The sequence below is a fragment of the Panthera pardus genome, unplaced genomic scaffold, assembly GCF_024362965.1.
Source record: "Panthera pardus isolate Hobbes unplaced genomic scaffold, ASM2436296v1 HiC_scaffold_27, whole genome shotgun sequence".
Classification (NCBI taxonomy): Eukaryota; Metazoa; Chordata; class Mammalia; order Carnivora; family Felidae; genus Panthera; species Panthera pardus.
In genome coordinates, this window is record NW_026526843.1 from 111,282,438 (window position 1) to 111,301,714 (window position 19,277).

A 19,277-nucleotide genomic window follows, 5' to 3' on the forward strand; every position below is an offset into this window, starting at 1 on the left:
TGAGGAAACTGCGTCTCAGGGAGGTCAGACAAGTGCCCGAGTCGTGCACCAGTGAGCGGCAGGGACAGGATTCGATCCTAGGCGAGCAGTCTGTTTACCCTAGCCCCCAGCTCCAGCCCCAGCGCCTTCCTTGGGCTGGGCTCTTTCCAACAAGGCTGACATTTTCACTGAAGTACCCAAATCTCACCTCTTCCCTGGAGACAGTCTACAAAAATCGCCTCATGGTAACGTCTCATGCTTTCTGAAGCAAGGTGAGGGGACAGCAGCTCAAAGCACACTTCTGGTGCCGCCCGCCTGCCTGCCTGCCTTCCTTCCTTCCTTCCTTCCTTCCATACTGTTACTGAATCCTCCTTCCTGCTACTCAACTCTCCCGGGGCTGTGCTGTCTGCCTCCTGTCCCCTCAAGGGCAGAAACTGCATCATTTCATGTCTGTTTCCTGGGGCTCCAGCACCGAGCGGCACATCATCAGGGCTGAAGAAGTGTGCCTGGATGGATTGATTAATTTACGTAGAAATGGCTTCCGCTTTGTCCTAATTAAAGCCAGAGCAAAGAAGCCTTCCTGACCTCCAGGGCTGATTCATGCTACCAATTATGGAGACATTCCGAGCCGAATTCTTATATATTTAAGACAATTTTGAAAAGGCGATTGTTAAAGGTTTGGAGGGGAGTCTGCTTTTGTGTTTTCCAGTTTTCCAGTATATAGGAGACCCCCAATTCCCCACACGCCCTACATGAGGCGGATGGTCCACCCAAGTATTTATTGGGTACATTCTAGATGCCAGCTCCCGAGGACACGGGGATCAACACACATGAATCAGGTCCCTGCTCCATGGACGACACGGTCCAGGAGAAGAGACACACGATGATTCAACCATCACAGTTTGTGTAAGTGCCAAGGGCAGAAAGCACTGCTAAAATAAGAAAGCGGATCTCTAACAAAGGAACGTCACCAGTTAGGGAGGGGTCAGAACAGACCTCCCTGGGAAGGCTGAGGAGTCATCTGAGGGCAGGAATCAGGTCTGGTGAGGGTGGGGAGAGCGTTCGGCTGGTGCAGAAGCCCTGTGGGGACCTGAGAGTAGGCGGTGTGGTTAGAGCGGAGCGCAGAGCAGGTGAGGGCGGCAGGGAGGAAGACACGGTGGGCTGGGCCCACCCACAGCGTCTCCGGGGCCAAGCTCAGGATTGTAGACTAAGATTAGTGGGTAACATCCCCATTTCACGGATGAGGAAATACACACGCAGAGACGTCAAGTGACTTGCCCCGAATTAAGCGGCAGGGTTGGGATTCAAACACAGACAGTCTGGCTTCAAAGCAAGGTGTGAAGGTATTGGAGGCTCTGTGATACATCAGGTGGCCTCACAGGGCTCTTGTACGAGATGTGTAAAATGCTTCCATGGACAAATCTCTGGAGGGGGACTGCAGCGGTATAAGGCAATCATTAGCCATTGAAAGGGCTGGAGCTGTGGGGGGAAGGGGTGGCAGTGGGGAGCCTGGGGCTGGAGGGTGGAAAACAGAAGAGGAAGTCGATGGGGCTACCGGGAAAGCCCTGCCGGGACACCTGCCGGAGGAGACAGGCTGGGACCCCAGCGGCCCAGCAGCAGAGGTCAGGGCGAAGGAGACTCAGGAGGTGAAATGAATGAACTGGGTCAAAGAGTGGGTGGGGTGAGGAAGAGGGAGGCCTGCAGGGAGCTTCAGGTCTCTAGGAGCTGCTGGAGGGGAGGGGAGGGGAGGGGAGGGGAGGGGAGCACAGAGGGGCCTGTCCCCCACCCCTGGGCGGGCGGGGGGGGGGGGGGGGTTGGGTCTGGCTTCACTGGCAGGAAGTGCAGAGCTTCTTAAGGAGGAGAGACTGGCCTGGGGGGCAGCAAGCGAGGGGCCAGGGAGGGGAGGCAGGCTAGTGTGAAAGATTCACAGGTGGGAGACAGGAAATACGAGCTGTTGGAGGGACTGGGGATCTCCAAGTGGGGCCCTCGCCCCCCAGCATCGCCAGGGGACTCATTAGAACCGCGGATTCTAAAACGCTGTGTTGTCTGGTTGAAATCTGCTCAGAGAGCGGAACTTAAAGGTGCTCACACAAGAAGAAAAGGGAAACATGTGAGGTGATGACCATGGTCATTTACTCGGTGGTGGGAACCCCTTCACAGTGTACCTGTGTATCAAACCATCACGGTACATGCTTTAAATACGTGACAATTTTATCTGTCGATGAGACCTCAATAAAGCTGAAAAAAATCAACGAACGAATGCAACATCTCTGGCCTCGCCTAGACCTGACGGACCTGAGGGCAGGGCCTAGCAATCTGTGTTTTTAGCATGGTTGCTAAAGCAGGTGGCCCGGATGGACACTCGAGTTTGAGAACCACTGCCCTGGATCAGGGCTTCTCGAACATTCATGCGCATATGAATCCCCAGGGGATCGTGTTCCATGGCAAATTCTGACTCCCCCGGTCAGGGATGAAGCCCAAGATTGCACCTTTCCAACCAGTTCCCGGGAAGATGATGCTTCTATAGCCAGGACGATACCTTGAGTAGCAAGGGTCTAAGAGGTTAAGGACCTCTCCAGAAACCTGAAAAATGTCATGCTCCTTAACCAAATTTCTTCCAGAGAAAGCCCAGTACAGGCCCCTCACCGAGCAGGGCTGGAAACCTAGTGAGCAAACAAAAAACCTAAACCACCCCATCCAACAGCCTGGCTGGAGAGGAGAGATTTGAATCCAAGGACCACTGAGCGTGTTCGCTGAAACTCACTTTCAAGTTCTCCTCGAGCCCGTTTTTAAATTATTAGCTCCTTTAAGAGGGGAGCTTTATTACCCCAAACTGGGAGGCACTGCAAAGAAAGCATCTTTGTTCTTTCTGTGGCCCAGAAACAGAGGGGATGAAGCTCCCCCAGCTGCCACCGAAGAGCCAGAAGCTGCAAGGATGAAAGGCACAGGTCAACAGGGGCCACCAAAGAGGGAAACAAACAAACAACAGAAGTAAACGGGATGCAGTTGGGTTTTAGCTGACCTCCGGTCCTATGGACTCCATACCATCATCTCCCAAACAAGAAATCTCGTGAGAACAAAACTTACAAGCTCTCTGGGGACGAATCAAATCCTGATGAGAATGCCCCCACCCCCATGCTTTTTAAGAGCTACTGTGAGCTGATTTTTTTAAGGACAATGTGCCAAGTGGCAAGAAGTGAATAAATAATTCAAAGACTCTGAGTTGGAGTCTGTATGGACCCTGGGCAGCTTGGGTTCATTTCGGTTTTACGCTGCTTGTCTGCACTGGGAATGTGCAGGGAGCAAATTTTTTCCCCTAGAAAAACAGCGCGTCAGCTCTCTTTGCCGGCTCAGTAACACTAAAGGCATTGCAGCGTTAGCCAAACTGAAGCCAAATGAAGTCATCCACCGCATGTGACACTTCCTTGTCCCCCGACTGCTCTGCATTTCTCCTTTGATCGCTCTTCCTAAGTGTGCCTGTGTTTTCCTGTGTTTCTTATACGTACAACACATCGGCTTCTCGCTAGCGATTTTTAGCTTCTGACACACAATAAAAGCATCCGTTTCCAGCTCAGCCAGGCCTTCTGTTCACAGTGTTTTCCCTAGAAGATACGGCGTTTTCTAATTAAATAACTCACGGAGCAGCAGGAAGGGAATGTGTGGAAATCAGAGCAGCATCTCGGCTTACGTGGCACCCTTCCTGACAAGCTCCCGTGGTAGTTGACGGGCTCCAGAAGGACGAGCTGGGTTCCCTTCCTGAAGAAAGAAGGGGGGACGGAGGGATGGAGGCAGACGGGGAGGGAAAAAGGAGGGAAAGAGAACCCTGCTAGTCAGTGTGGGTTCAGAAAGAATGTCTGATCAGGGCGGGGCGAGGCACTGTGCTGGGCAGCGAAGTCTTCACAGGGGAAATGCAGGGGAGGGGGCGGCGGGGAGAGGCTCCTGGGGAGGCACGGGAGAGACACAGGGAGAGGGAGAGGGGGCAGAGAGAGAAGGGAACGTGGAGGGGGACAGAAGGGGCCTCTGGGACACCTCATTCAGCCCAGGCCCTTCCCCAGGAAGATGCACAGAAAGCTAAGGTCCTTGTTCCGCTGGCTCTAGAGAACAGGTCTGCCTCAGCATCTTGGGGTGGCTCTCGAGACTTCTCCGTCTAGCGCAGGGAGACGCGGGGAAGATGGGCAGAGCTGCAGACCACCGCTCACACTGCAGACAGGGACTCTACCTCCCACAATTCCTTTACCCGGAGGGAGCGGACAGGAAGAACCACACTGGGCATGGAGAGAGTGCGGCGGCTTGAGAGGGTGGGCAAGCCCAAGCCGCCAGCGTCTCTCTCTTGGGTTGTTGCCGTGAACCGCCCCCCCCCCAGCAACTGTCTCCCTGCTCGGGTCCTGGCCCCCCAGTGGCTAGTCTCCACATGGGGCCATGCCCCCCCCCCCCCCCCCGTTAGGACGCATGGCAGTCCCTGCCCCAGAGCTACCGCTGGTCCTTCTGGCTCACAGGCAATACCCAAGCCCCTGACTGGCCTCTGAGGGCCTGTGGTGTGCTTTGTCCCCACGGCCCCTCACCTGTCCTCCGTCTTCTCCTGTATCCCGCCCCTCATTCACTCCTCTCCAGCCCCGCCAGCCTCCTTGCTGCTCCTGAAACCAAGCAGGACCCCACCTCAGGGCCTTTGCCCCGACTCTTGTGTCTGCTGGAATGCTCTCCCCCAGAGAGACGCACGGGGCTGGCTCCTCAACCTCACCGGGTCTCTGCTCAAAGGTCACCTCCTCTGAGAGGCCTCCTTTACCCCTTCCCACCACATTCCATCCCCTTACACAGCTCCGTTCGTCTCTACAGCACTCATCACGGCCTGGCATCTCACCAGCCGTCGGCATCTATTCTCTCCCACGAGGATGACAACGTCACCGGGGCAGAGGGTCTGATGGCTATGTTCCCCACCACCTCTCTAATGCCCACAACCACACCTCACACACAGCAGGCACTCGGCAGGTGTTGCTGCGTGTTTAACGAAATGATCCTAGGAGAGAAGAAGAAGAAAGAGCCAGAAGGAAATATCTTGGGAATGGCCACCTTATAGACAATATTCCTGCAGGGCTGCTATCAGGAAAGGTGTGACTTGTGGGGCGCCTAGGTGGCTCAGTCGGTTAAGCGTCCGGCTTCAGCTTCACCATCTCGCAGTTTGTGAGTTCGAGCCCCGTGTGGGGCTCTGTGCTAACAGTTAGGAGCCAGGAACCTGCTTCAGATTCTGTGTCTCCCTCTCTCTGCTCCTCCCCTGCTTGTGCTCGCTCTCTCTCTCAAAAATAAATACACATTAAAAAAAATTTTTTTTTTTAAAAAAGGAAACGTGTGACTTATGAAGGAGGTACGGCCACTTCGAGGTCTCAGCTCTGACACTGCCTAGGAATACATAGGCCAGCCTGCCACCTTTCCCTGCCCATCGGTCCGCTGTCAGTCTGGTGTTGGTGACAGTGTACTGTGCTTATGAAAAAGGATGGTGGCCCCGGGCTGTCTAACTTTCCCAAATGACAGATCTGGAACATTCTGAGGAGCCCACGTATGTATAAATATTGAGAAATGGGGGCATTTCCAGTGTAATATATATTCACAGGGGTTGCCTTGAAGTGTGGGTCTTTTTTCTTCCCTTTTTTTTTTTAAGCCAGCAATCCTACCCTAAAGCCACACAAGCAGAGTCTTTGAAGAAGGGGCGAGGTAGTCGGCACCCTCAGAGAGGACCCGGCTCCTGAGAGAAGAGTCAGAGATTAGCCGCCATGAAGCTCCCTGCGGGCAAAGCCGCCCAGATGCCACCCAAAGCGACCCAGAGCCAGGAGTTCTGTTACGAACTCTTAGGGGGAACACGACCCATCTGTTCACAGGTACCTAAGGATTTGTGTGTCAGTAGCACCCTGAAGCAAAAATTCTCTCCTTCTGCAGGTCTTGGTTACTGAAAGGCAGGAATGATGTAACCAATCCTGGACTGGACAGGAGAACAGTCCTCTCCAGGAAGGACGGAAGGAGGAGCCGCATTGCAAGTGAGGGCAGAATCACCCCTCCGGGGAGGGCCATGGCCTTGGACAGAAACCACAGAGAACAGGAGGAAACAGTAGAAGGAACAAGCCACCAGGCACCAATTAACTTGGGGGCGGGGCCGGAGAAGGAAAGAGAGGAAGGGAAGAAGTGAGCAGGCTTCGGGCAAGAATTCAAATGCAAGTTCAACTTGCAGCTAAGACCAGGGGGTAGAGTCTTCCCACCGAGGAACTCACGAGGCCTGTGGGTCCCTTTAAGGTAGCAGGCCAAAGGGGCAGGGAAGCCTCGTAAAACGGGAGTGTCTCGTGGCTTCTGCCGATAATCTTATCAAACTCACTTTACGAATTCAAAGCAGTAAAAAGTCCACTTGCCTCCAACGCTCCTCCCTTTCAACTTAAAGACTAACAAAACTTTGCGTCAACACATAGGAGCCTGGAGTGATTAAAGCCTAAGGGAGCGCTCCCTCTATTGTGTCTGCTTTTAATCCTCAGAGAATTTTTCTTCCAGACGCACATACAAACAGTTTGGGAGTTGCTTATGCTAACTGCGGAGGGGTGTGGGCAGGGAAGGGAGTGGGAGCCGCAAGACCAGGAAGGAAAGTGAATGGGGAACCAAAGGCAAAGACAGGGGCCCGGGGCAAGTGTCTCTCCCGGCCTGGAGTCAAGAGCTGGCAGAACTCAAGGGCACTTGGCAGCGGTCAGTGGATTGCTCCCCAGGGGCCTGGAAGGGGCAGACACAGGGAAGCAGGCAGGGCCCTCCCTCCCTTAGCATTCAGGAGCCAAATCAGTCACTGGAAAGTTAAGGGCTGCCTTTATCATATAACAAAGGGCTCCGCCGAGCGCCTCGAAGGCCCCAACGCACTTAATAAAGGCTAACTAAATAAACAAAGAAAAAGCCTTGAGAAAATACAACGCTTCACACCTGGGTACCCGCTTTATTACAGACTCCGCTTTAGCAATAACCCACCAAGCTCTGACCTTACGTCAGGAACAAGGCAAACACAGTGAACTGGGCAGAGAAGGTAAAACTGGACAGACCCTCTGGGCTCCAGCCCCAGAGAGGCAAATGTCGAAAATGCCTGGTCGGCACGCAAACGGTCTCTGCAATGTATTCAATTTCCATTTCGTGACTGTACCTGAAGCTTCGTTCACTGGACTGTCAAGTTCCTCCTCAGCTTCTAAGTAAGGTAAGGGACTTTTCAGGTGACATACCCATTCGTGAGCATAACAGCATCGACATTCATAGAGCTTACCGAGTGCTTTATGTGGATTAACTCATTAAATCCAAAACGGAGGTGTTTTTTTAAGAACTTCCATAATTATAAACTATCTGTATCTAATTTTCCTCTTCCCCTAGAAATTCTCCCACATCCAGAAATGTGAATAAAAACAACAGCCAGCCGGGTATTTAGGTGGTCTCTGTGCTAGATTATGGAAATGGCCCCAATCACTCCCCTCCTGATACGTCCACCCATTTGCAATGAGGCCTTGCCCTCCCAGCAAGAGATAGAGTCTGTTTACCTCTCCACCTTGGGAGCTAGGCTTGGTCACGTGACTTGCTTTGGCCAATACACCGCAGCGGAAGTTGCTTCCATCGGACGAGTTCTATACCTGGATCTCATGCTTCTACTCACGCGCTCCGCATTCCGTGACCACCGTGCGACCAGTCCAGGCTAGCCTGCTGGGGGCGATGGAGCTCTTCTAGAACAGATCCTCCAGATGAGGCCAACCCAGATCAGCTGGTCCCCGGCCGACCTACCAGTTCACTGCGGCTGCTGCAGGGCCCAGGCAAGATGGGAGCTGGGCCGGCTCAACCACGGACCACATATAAATGTCCTGTTCTCAGCCACTAAGTGCCAGGGTGGCTCGTTGCCCAGCAAAGGAGTGCCATTCCGGGCACCGGCTGCTCTCTTTCACCTTGTGATTCTCCAAGACGGAGTCAGCCTTTGCCGAGTCTCTGAAACTTTCTCAACCACAAACTTACTCTGTCTTTCCCCTTTTCTCTGCTCTCTCTCCTCACATTCCAGGACGCACATGCACTTAGGGAAAGACTGTTCCAGATCGCACATCACAGGAGTAACTAGCATTTGTTCATTTGTAGGTTGGCTTTTCCTTCGTGTCCACTTACATTTCTCACTGCTGTTCTGAAAACAGTTACCTTAATGGGACCTGGAACCACCAGTGTTAGAATAACCTAGAAGGGCCGCGAAACCTCTCCAGCAGTCCCCGCCATTCCTTTGGTCCTACTGTGGGCTGTAGAGAACTGCTTGAAAAGACACAAATCAAGACCAGGAACTTAACATTCCAGCCCCAGCAAAACAACTATCAGAGGTTCCTCCCCGAGAAACCCCTTCCACACATCAGTCCATGGCTGCGAAAACCAGGCCCAAGTGAACTGGCTAGAAACTGGTTAAGGATTCGCTTTGAATCAGATCAATAGAAAACCAAAAACTCCAAATAATGCCATTCACAACATGAAATTCATGGTTTACCTAATTCATCTGCTTCCAATAGCTGGTTTTCCTTTTCAGTCCAGCCATCCTCCTCAGGGTTCAACCAGTGTCTCTAATTCCCCCCTTCCTCTGGAGCACGGTTCAGATGGTGAGAAGGTATTACCAATACTCTCAGCATGATCAACTTTCTGTGTACAAGATCCAAGTTCGCTTTTTCCAGGAGATGCCAGTAAAACAAATTGCAACACATGTGACCAAAATCCCATCTTTTTTGTCAAGCATTTAAAAGGTTATTCCCACTTATACAATGATATTTGTCAATTGGTTCTCAAACTGGGGAGAAAAAAAGGTTATTCGAAAGTCATCCGGTCAGCCTACAACACGTATTTCCAAAACGAGTTACTACGCGTGTCAAGGCGCACGCCCGACAGCCGAGGACAGCTTTGCAAGAGCCATCAGTCAGGTTCAAGGAGGCTATCAACACCCTTTCTCCGTGGGAGCTCAGCTACCAACCTCATCAGGGCGAATGTGCCTTCCCGCCCAATCACAGGCTATTATGGACTCACAAATATAGAAGGTATGATGCATGCAGCCGTCAGAGTGAACATTATTCAAGCAAGCATCATCAGCGAGCGCTACAACTGGGTGGGGAAAGAGACCACCTGAAGCGAGGGATCAAAGCTGACATCACCAATAGGGGGCAAATGGACATCTGTCCTTCCTGATAAGGCCCCCAGAGAAGGACAAATCCCTTACATCACTTACAAGTATTCCCACCAAGGACACGTAGATCTGAATCGAAACAGGAGGAACCATCAGAGAAACCGAGATTAGGGGGCATTCTCTGACTGGCCAGCTTTCTTCAAAAATGCCAAGGTCATAAAAGACAAAGGAAGGCTTATAAACTGTTCTGAAGTAAAAGAAACTACAGAGACAAGTAAAAGCAGTGTGGGATCCAGGGCTAGCTTGCGAATCATAAGGCAACTGTCACAAAGGGCGTTATTAGGACAAAGTTGGGATATGGACTATGGCTTAGATAAAAGTATTCAATCAATGCTACGTTTCCGGAGTGTGAGATCTGTTTGCAGTCACGTAAGGGCATATTCTCGTTCTTGGAAAATACAAGGGGTACAGGGAGTTTGGCGTGTATATCTATGCATGTGTGTGGGGTGTGTGTGTACCCGAACATGCATGGAGAGAGAGAGAGAAGACATAAAACAGTGTATGCAGGCGTTCTTTGTGTTATCCATGCCGCTTTCCCGGAAGTGTGGATTATGTCAAAATAAAAAGTAAAACAGACAAACAACATCATAAACACGCAGGGCTGCCGGTGGCGGGGCGTGGCCAGGCCAGACCCATAGAGAGGGTGACCAGGGAGCAGGCTCCCTTCCCAGCTACCTTCTACAGCACTTTCCAGAGCCTTCCCCCAGAAAGGACCCCCTGTCAGCCTCTTCTGAGATGGAGCCGTTGTGACCACAGGCCCCTGGCACTCCGGGACACCCTGTGTCTTGAAAATCAGGAAACTGAAACCACTCCAGGCCACAGTTCAATTCTATTTGAACATTTTCTTCCTGTGGGTTTTCCATTGTGGTGGTTGGAGACTGCATAGTTCCTTTGCTGGCACCATCATGAGAGAGACAACACTGTGTTTTTGCTGAGGCACGAGGGGGCCTGGGGAGCTGACAGAGAGATGGGAGGGAAATCACAGGTTCCAAGGTGATCCCTTGGGAGTGTTGGATGCTGCCCTATCTTGACTGCCTTCTATGTTCCTTGGAAAGATCCACTGAGGTCAGCCCATCTGGAGTAACTTGTCCCCCTCCCTGGCTCTGCCTCTGGACTGTCAGGGGCCTCAGGGTACATGTCATGGCTGCCCTGGACCTCAGTTTCCTCATCTGCTCAGTGGGGATAAGTGTGGGCCCTGCCATTTGTGGTCGGGGTGGGCTCTGGAAGGACATCCCCGGCAGGAGAATCAGGTCTCTGTCTCTCAAGTGCCACCTGCCGCCGAGTCTCCTCCTTGCCGTTGTGCCTGCCCAGTCACGTGACCGGGTTGCTACCTCAGTTCCCTTTCTGGCACTCCTGCCTTGTGCCAGGGCCAGGGTCCCGCCAGGCCCAGAGACGCAGCCGGATGGTGCTCCAGCTCTTGCCCGGCTCCCAGCAGATTTACCAGGCATGGTGTGGTGCCTGCTGTTCTCTCTCCTCACCAGAGCCCGCCTCTGTGAGTACACCGGCCACACTCACGGTGCTCAGACGCAGCAGGAGAAACATCCACCATAACTCGTATGAGGGAGCGCCTCACGTCCCCACCCGCAGCTACTGCCGATCGAGTTGCTGGGTTCTCACCTAACTGTGAGAGGAGTCATTTTAAGAAAGGGAAAGAAAGATGTGGGGACAGTGTCACAAGATGGCCAGGAGCCAAAGTCAGAAGTTAACATCCGGGACCCTGAACCAACACGTGGTGAAGAAAGTCTCCCTGCTACAGCCGTGCTCGCATGTGCTTGGAGTCCGGCCCGATCAGGAATGCAGTCCAGGTTTTCCAGACGGCAGCACCGGGAACTTCAGAGGCAGCTGCCACACCCTGGCGGTGCAGGGCCTGAAAGCTGGACCACAGAGGGCTCTGGGCTGCTTCTGGAGACTTCCGGCAACCATTCGAGCGGCGGAGGAATGGGGGGCCTGGCGCAGAGCCTCGCACCCACCCTCCAAATAGGGTCCTTTCAGAGGCTGTGGCACCCACCAGGCCAAACCAACCAGAAACAGCCAAGGCCAGATCACTCGCACGGCGGCTCCCCTCCATGGCCCACACATGCGGCGTGACAGCCCTGCACCTGGAGGAAGCCATTTCTCTGAGGCCACACGTGAGGGCTTGCTCCAGGCGACTCGAGCCAAAGTGAAGTATCTGGAAGAATGACCTTAAAATGCCACAGAGAATAGTGGACTCTGCCTCCTGAGTGGCTCAGGGCCCGTCTGTCTCCGTCCTCCAAGCCTGGGCCTCACTCCACGGCCCCCGGCGAGCAGAGGCCGAGGTGTCCTGGCTTTGATGAAACCCAGCTATGGGCTGAGCATACAGGCTGCTTCCTCTGCCAAACCAAAACGCAGCAGCGAAGCAATTACCCAGAGAATTGGAGCTACACCCTGATTCGTCAAGGCCATTCAGCAAAATGGAGACCATTTCTTAATTTTCCACTTTGCTTCAGCTATGGCGACCTGGCCTTAGCCAGCTGGGTATTTAAAATGAAGCACCAGCAGATACAAATACATTTGGTTTCACAAATGAATGAAGAAAGAAATGAAGCCAGCAAAAGTACCATCGCTTCCAAAAAAGCACTCTTGGAAATCCAGAATGCTTCAGAATGCATATTTGCCAGGTACGGGCAAGCGGACAGTGAGCAGGGGGCCGAGGAAGAATGTACTAGAGATTTCCTCAGTGGCAAACACGCAGAGAAATGGAAGAACCCAGTTTAATTTTGCAGAGTCTCATGGGTCATACGTGACAAGGATACGAGTCTCAAACAGATCCCCTACGACCCTGCCATCCTTCCAGAAGACATCACGGAGCACACGCCAGCTCTTGCTGAAATGCAGACTGTGATTCTGTCTTTCTAGGGTAGGGTGGAATGCGTCCCGAGCGATGCTGCCGTTGCTGGTTCCACGGGCCCCGCTTTGAGAAAGGAGATTCTATAATACACCCGCAAATGAAGGGGAGCAGGGCTGCGGACAGGCCCCCGTGCAAGCGAACTAAAGCGCTCTCTACTTCCAGTCTCTCCCCCGTCTTGAAAGCCAGCTTTCAGTTACGAAAGAGGGGTCATCCCAGCAAAATCCCATCCCATCAGTGAGGGCGTTACTCAGGAGGGATGGCCAGGCGATTCTGCTTTCCAGTTGTTCTTAGGAAAATTCCGTTTACAAATTACTAATTCCCTTCCACCCACCCTCTCGCTCTCTTCCCCTACGCTCCTCTCAACAGTGACCGGAGGACGCTCTACAGCCAGCCCAGCTGGACGGCCACAACTCTAGAAGCAATTCCTAAAAGGGCTAAAGTGTCCCGGGTGCAGCAACTCTGCTTTCTGTTTAAACAGAATGTGAACAATCCAAGCTATCCTCTGAGCCAGCCCCAAATCCCTCAAGAGCTGGCTTTCTTGGCAGTCAGTGACACGGTCACTGTCTGGGCTTTCATTATCCACTCTCAGATCTTAATCATTCGGAGACATTCCTATTTTCCATGTTTGGCGGGGTGGGGGGGGGGGGGAACCAAAAATGGAAAAAAAATACCTTTCCCATCAAAACCCCGCAGAAATCAGAATTTACAGAAATGGCATTTTTACTGGTCATCTGGTCTAATCCTTCAGGGACCCTTGCACAATTGTTCCCTAGGGTGGATTCAATGGGTGCAGCCAAGTTTTAAATGCCTACAAGGATGAGATTTCCCATAAATTCACAACTGTCAAATGGAACGCACTCTCTGATGTGTGTGTCATACGCAAAGAATTAGGAATACTCAGGAAATAGTTCCTGGAAACAGAAACGTAAGTCTTGACATTTGCTCATTAAATTATTCAAAACTCCACAACCAAAACCGGGACAGGGGGAGTCTTATCTCAGGAATTGCGAGACTGAGAGGCCAGGCCCCGCCTGCTTATTTCAAGATAACCAGGGACAATGGCAGGTATTGCGGTGACATCCTCCCTTCCCTCAGGGAAGCCTCCAGGATGGTGGTCCCACAAGAAACAGGACTAGTATCAGAAGCCAGTGGTTAGAGCTCTTTGGGGCTGCTCACCACCCAACCCCTTCCTGACATCTCCAAGCTTAGTTTCAAAGTGAAAGCCAACTGCGCAGGGGAACAGGAACATCCGGGACAGTGGGTGTGCAAGCCCATCCCCCCCACCCACCCCTGCTGGCCCAGGGCTCCTGGCAGCCAGAGGCCCTGGGAGGAAGGCAGACGCCACCCTCCCGGCATCTAAACAGCCCGCTCATACATGTGGGAAAGTCCAACAAGCAGCCAAGCAATGGAAAGTCGTTTTGAAATGGTTGCTTTTCATTCTTTTTTTTGTTTGTTTGTCTTACCATAAAAGCTTCCCCCAAATATGCCCTCCACGCTGCATGTGGGAGAAGGAGCCAGCGGGGTGGGGGTGGGGGTGGGGCGGGGGAGGGGGCAGGAGGTCCTGAGATGTTTTCCTTCTCTGGGGCCCCAAGAAGTCAGGGAAAGCCAAGAGCTCCTCCAGACCTATAACCTAGACCACGGCGAACTGCAATCATGTTTAATAGCACAGTGTGGCTTTTACAACACACCCTTTCTTCCCCGGCCAACCTATTAAAACGGCTGACTTTTCCGGGAGGCGTGGGTGCAGCGCGGGAAGCTGCCTGCGGCATGGTAAGATCATTACACAGGTACCAAAACTCGTTACTTCCGGAGCACTTTCGAGACCTAGGTGTAACTAACGCCCACGGCTCCGGCTGCCTCTCATGCGACCATCACAACAGGCGCCTACCAAAACCAAGCAGCAGAGAAACAAAGGAACTTAGGCAAAAACAATACAGCCGAGAAACGCACAAGTCGGGTTCTGAACCCAGGTCTCAGCTGGCTTGGAACCGAGTGCTTTGAACCAGAGGGCCTCAGACCACATCAGAATCATCCAGGCCCAGGCTGCACCCAAGGCCAACTCAGTCAGACGCCCCGCCCCCAGGGGCGGAACGTGGATATCAGCGTTTTTGAAAACTCCCCGGATACCTCTCGGGTACAGCCAAATTTGAGAACCAATATTTCCAACCACGATTCTTCATTGCCGCTTCAGAAAATAGGCTGGACAGGTTGAGCCCAACCTAAGTCTTTGTTTACATTACCAGAAAATCCACATGGAGAGCAAACACACATCTTTCCGCAGGTGGAAGGATTCTGGAAAGGCCCAAGGTTAGCAGAGGTCAGCCCGACAGGAGTTACTGCCACAATATGCCTCAAAGGCTCTTGTGTGGTGTATTCAGAGTGAAAGTGAACCCCAGTAGACTGCCAGGGAAAAAAGAGAGGTGGGCCATGCCACTTGGATTGTGGCCTTTGTGCACTCCTTCAGTAGATGGGAGTCTTTATCGTGATGTAATACAGCATCTTCAGCTACCGTCGTGGACCGTATCATTGTTCTCACGTTTACCCCTGCAGATGGTTGAGCCATCCCCATATCTGCTCTGTCGAACTCAAAGTTGGCCTGGTTACATGACTTGCTTTGCCAAGTAACTGTAGGCAGAAATGTTGTGTCACCTCTGAGCATAAGCATTATGGGGTGCCAGGGTGACTCGGTTGAGCGTCTGACTTCGGCTCAGGTCGTGATCTCACGGTTCGTGGGTTCGAGCCCCGTGTCGGGCTCTGTGCTGACGGCTCAGAGCCTGGAGCCTGTTTCAGATTCTGTGTCTCCCTCTCTCTCTGCCCCTCCCCTGCTCATGCTCTGTCTCTGTCTCTCGAAAATAAATTTTTAAAAAACACTAAAAAAAAAAAAGAGTCAAGTGTGGGGCACCTGGGTGGTTGAGTCAGTTAAGTGTCCAGCTGTTGGTTTCAACTCAGGCCTCCTGGTTCACGAGATCTAGCCCCACATTGGGATCTGTGCTGACAGTGCGGAGGCTGCTTGGGATTCTTTCTCTCCTCTCTCGTCTCTGCCCTTGCCCCCGTTCCCCCTGCCCCCCCCCCCACTCTCTCTCTCAAAATAAATAAACTTAAAAAAAAAAGCCAGAGTGATTCACCATTTTCTCTTCTCCCATCTACTACTTGGACCAGCAGTGTTCTACACAGAGACTCACCCCATCAGCCTCAGTCCTGGAGTGAAGGTGATGTAGTAAAGAGCTGCAGATGACTCACAGCAGACAGTTTTCACGGGCAGGAAATAAACTTCTGGTGTCGTAAGCCATTGAGATTTGGGGGGTCATTTGTCACCAGGCCTATCCTGACTGATACAATCAACCAGTCTCAGAACACTCTGATTTCTCTATGCCCTAGAGTGGATGAACCACACCAGAGAATTCCCTTCTCTTGAAACTATTCTCAAGAGGGAGGGATGGAGACGTCCAATATCAATTCCCCTCCCCCAACACCTTAAATCCTTCCTGAGGCTAGAAAGGGCCTAACTAACCAAAATTAAATTAAGATAAATGGATTTTCTCTTTCTCTTACAAGCGCATTACAAACAAATAGCATTTGAAATTAGACACATGCCCACTACTCTCTCTCTCTCTCTCTCTCTCTCTCTCTGGGTCCTCTAATTTTCCACCAAAAAATGGAAGGCTCATTTATAACACAAACAGCCCCAACCCCAGAGATCCTGACTTAATTAGTCTAGAACTGGGCCTGGGTGTCAGCATTTTTTAAAACGCTTCCCAGTGACTCCCCTGTGCGTCGTGAATTAAAATCTAACCCGACCTCCCCTTCTTACTGCAAAAGCCCACAGGAATGGAGGTCACAGAGCTAGTTAATGGCAGAGGTGGGGACTAAAACCTTTCATCCATGATCTTCTCACTATACTGTGTTGTTGCCCAGTGATTATGTGTTTCTAGAAGAGCCACTTGTCCCCATGGATCTAATTAACAGAAAAATGACACCACCAATGGTGAGTGTTCTCACTGGCCTGTCTGGGTGTTCAAGGGCACCTCTCTGCACTTTATTCAGCAAAGATTGCTGTTTTCTACTAGAAAGATACACGAAGCATGCTTGCTCTTCAAGACTTTAAAGCAACCCTGTATTCTACTGAGTCTAGTTGATGTGTTTCATGAAGCTTGGTGCCATTATCACACAGGTGTGGGAGTCTGGCTGGAGTTCTGAGGGAGCCACAGAACAAGCTTGTTTGCTTTTCAGGCTGGAGATCTGTGCACTCCCATTGCTGGGTTAGGGAAAAAATTATGTATACATATATACGTGTGTGTGTGTGTGTGTGTATCTGAGTGTGTGTGTATTCATTCCATTTAAATCACACTGGGGCCAAGATGGCAGTTATATAAATATTGCAAGTTCAGCCAGACAAATGAAGGTATTACACAGGCACAAATAAAACATCGCCACCCTACACACCTGTATTGAATCCTCAATCCAATGAAATGGGTACACAGACAGCAGAGATTGTGTGTGTGTGTGTCTGCGTGTGTGTGTTTAAGTGAAATCTCCTTTCAAGAATGTTTGTTAAATAATTCGGAGTGTGCAAATAAAGGTACAAATGCTTGGGCCCGTTTGCAAAAGCCCTGCCCTGGACAGAAGTAGCCACAGAGCTCCGTCAAAACATGGAGAAGCATTTAAGGTCTCTCTCTGACCTGAGGTAAGCAGGATTGGAAAACCGGCTTTCTGCCTTTCAAAAATCATTCAAACTCAGTTCGTAAAGCCTCAAGTTTCTCACCAAGAACCAGCTAAGGCTGCACTGTCCAATATGGTGGCTACTAGAAACACTAGAAACATGGCTTGTCTGAATTGACCCGTGCGGTAAGCATAAAGCGCACACCAGATTTCAAAGGCTTAGTTCAAGAGAAAAATGTCAAACATCTCAGTAATATTTTATAGCGATCACATGTCAAAATTATAATATTTTTGGTCATGCTGGGTTAACAAGATATATTATCAAACTGATGTTCACCTTTTTCTTTTTTTAAGACATGATTTTATTTTATTTTATTTTTTAATTTTTTAACGTTTATTTTTGAGACAGAGCATGAATGGGGGAGGGTCAGAGAGAGAGGGAGACACAGAATCTGAAACAGGCTCCAGGCTCTGAGCTGTCAGCACAGAGTCGGACGCGGGGCTCGAACTCGGACCGCGAGATCATGACCTGAGCCGAAGTTGGACGCCCAACCGACTGAGCCACCCAGGCACCCCTCACCTTTTTCTTTTTACATCTTTCAAAAATTTGGTCCTGGGGCACCTGGGTGGCTCAGTTGGTGAAGCTTCCGACTCCGGCTCAGGTCATGATCTCCCCGGTCCATGGGTTCGAGCCCTGTGTCGGGCTCTGTGCTGGCAGCTGGGAGCCCGGAGCCTGCTTCGGATTCTGTGTCTCCTTCTCTCTCTGCCCCTCCCCTGCTCACCCTCTGTTTCTGTCTCTCAAAAATGAATAAACGTTAAAAAAAAATTTGTTTGGAACTTGGTTCTGAGAAACTTTTAAATGACATGTAGCTCTGTTTCTACTGGACAGTGCTGGATGAGGCAGATCATTTTAATGATTTCAACCATTATCCCACTTAGTTCAAGTCCAAGATGACAAATTGTTGACTACAACCGAGGAAGCTGAGGCAGAATAATACTCCTGTTAAGAACCCAGGCTGCCTGGGTTCCAACTGTAGCGTGGCCACCTAGACATCAGTGTGTCCGTGCTATTTAACCTCATCTGTAAAACGGTAACGATCGGACCTCTACCCAATAGAGTCGGCGTGAGGATTAAATGCCCAAAATAAATGCACAATGCTGAGGACAGCATGTGGCAGGTCTGAGTGCTCAGGAGCTGCTAGGTATCATAATTCTTCAAATCATGCTAACATCTCGATACTTTTAACAGGTCCCGAAGGATTTCCCGGACTTTAACAGCCCACAGATGGAAGAGATTACACGTTTAAGCTACAGCATACGTAAAACCTTTTAAGGATATACATGAACTTGTAAAATATCACTAATTAGCACGTGAAACATCCTTCTTCATACATTATCTGACAAACCTTGTCGTTGAATAATAGGCTTCTGATGTAGCTACATACTCCTTGGGATATAATATGGACTCTTGGAGTTTCAGAGCTAGAAGGCGAATTATCATTTATGCTATACACGAATTGCCAGTTTTCCACATTTCGTGGCACAACGGGATACCCCCCATGTTGAAATGATACTCAACACTCTACACACACTGGCAGAAAAGCCCATTTCTGCATCTCCAAATTTGTGTTATTTGTCCTAACTCCACAAGGCCCTTAATCTCTAGGATGATTTGAATGGACCTGATTTACGGTTCAACTCATGGATGCCAGAAAAGGCATCTTTAAGAGAGTCGGCTAGCTCCCTCACGACCCGGATGCCACCAGTGCAGCTGCCAGTCTCTCGTGCGCATTTCTACTTATCCAGAGAACTTGGTCACTTCTGAACCAGCCAGATGTGAAGAAACCGCGGAAAACAACCCCGAAGGAAAGAGCCTTATGAGCGTGCAGCAGACTCTGGAGAAATCCCTAATGAGTGTCCAAATCAGGTTTCACAATCACAGCACTGCTGACGTTTGGAGCCAGATCGCTCTTGGCGGTGGGGCTGTTCTGTGCCTCAAAGGATGTTCAGCAGCAGCCCTGGCCTCCCCTCCGAGCTGCAGCAACCAAGAATGTCTCCAGACATTGCTAAATGTCCCTGGGGTGGAGGTGGGGGGGGGGGCGTCGAGGGGAGGCACAATCGGCCCCGGTTGGGACCCGCCGATCTAAATCTTTTGAGTTTGAACTTTGAGTGCACATAAGCATCACCCAGTAGCTTGTAGAAAGGGAGATCCCTGACCCCATTCCCAAGATATTTTGATTCAGGAGTCTGGGGTGGAACCCAAGAAGCTGTGCTTGTAACAAGCTCCCTGGGGGTCCTGATGTGGGTGGTCTGAAGTCCACACTGTGAAAAACATTGATCTCGCAGCCTGGGTGCATGCCCAGGTCAAAAATCAAGGCGACAGAAAGTCAGAGCTGGAAACCAAAGCAGACCCAGTTAAACAAATGAGCCACGTGGTATAGAAGTTGCCTGATTGTGTAGAACTACACATGGGAGAAATCACATATTGAGATTAAAGAACAGAAAAGAGCCCATTTGTAATCTACCATGGGAAATTAAGAATGAGCTGAGCTCAGGCTGTAATTTTACCTCCTG

General features: G+C 51.0%; 1 protein-coding gene and 1 long non-coding RNA gene across 3 annotated transcripts in view; one reads left to right on the forward strand and one right to left on the reverse strand.

Annotated features, from left to right (window-relative positions):
* NHS (NHS actin remodeling regulator) overlaps positions 1-19,277 on the reverse strand; it is a 341,053-nt gene that overhangs the window by 191,637 nt on the left and 130,139 nt on the right. The gene's annotated exons all lie outside the window — the stretch shown is intronic.
* LOC109248351 (uncharacterized) lies at positions 1,457-3,553 on the forward strand. The gene is made up of 2 exons (XR_002072012.2): positions 1,457-1,601; positions 2,860-3,553. It is a non-coding gene; the product is annotated as an uncharacterized LOC109248351 (long non-coding RNA).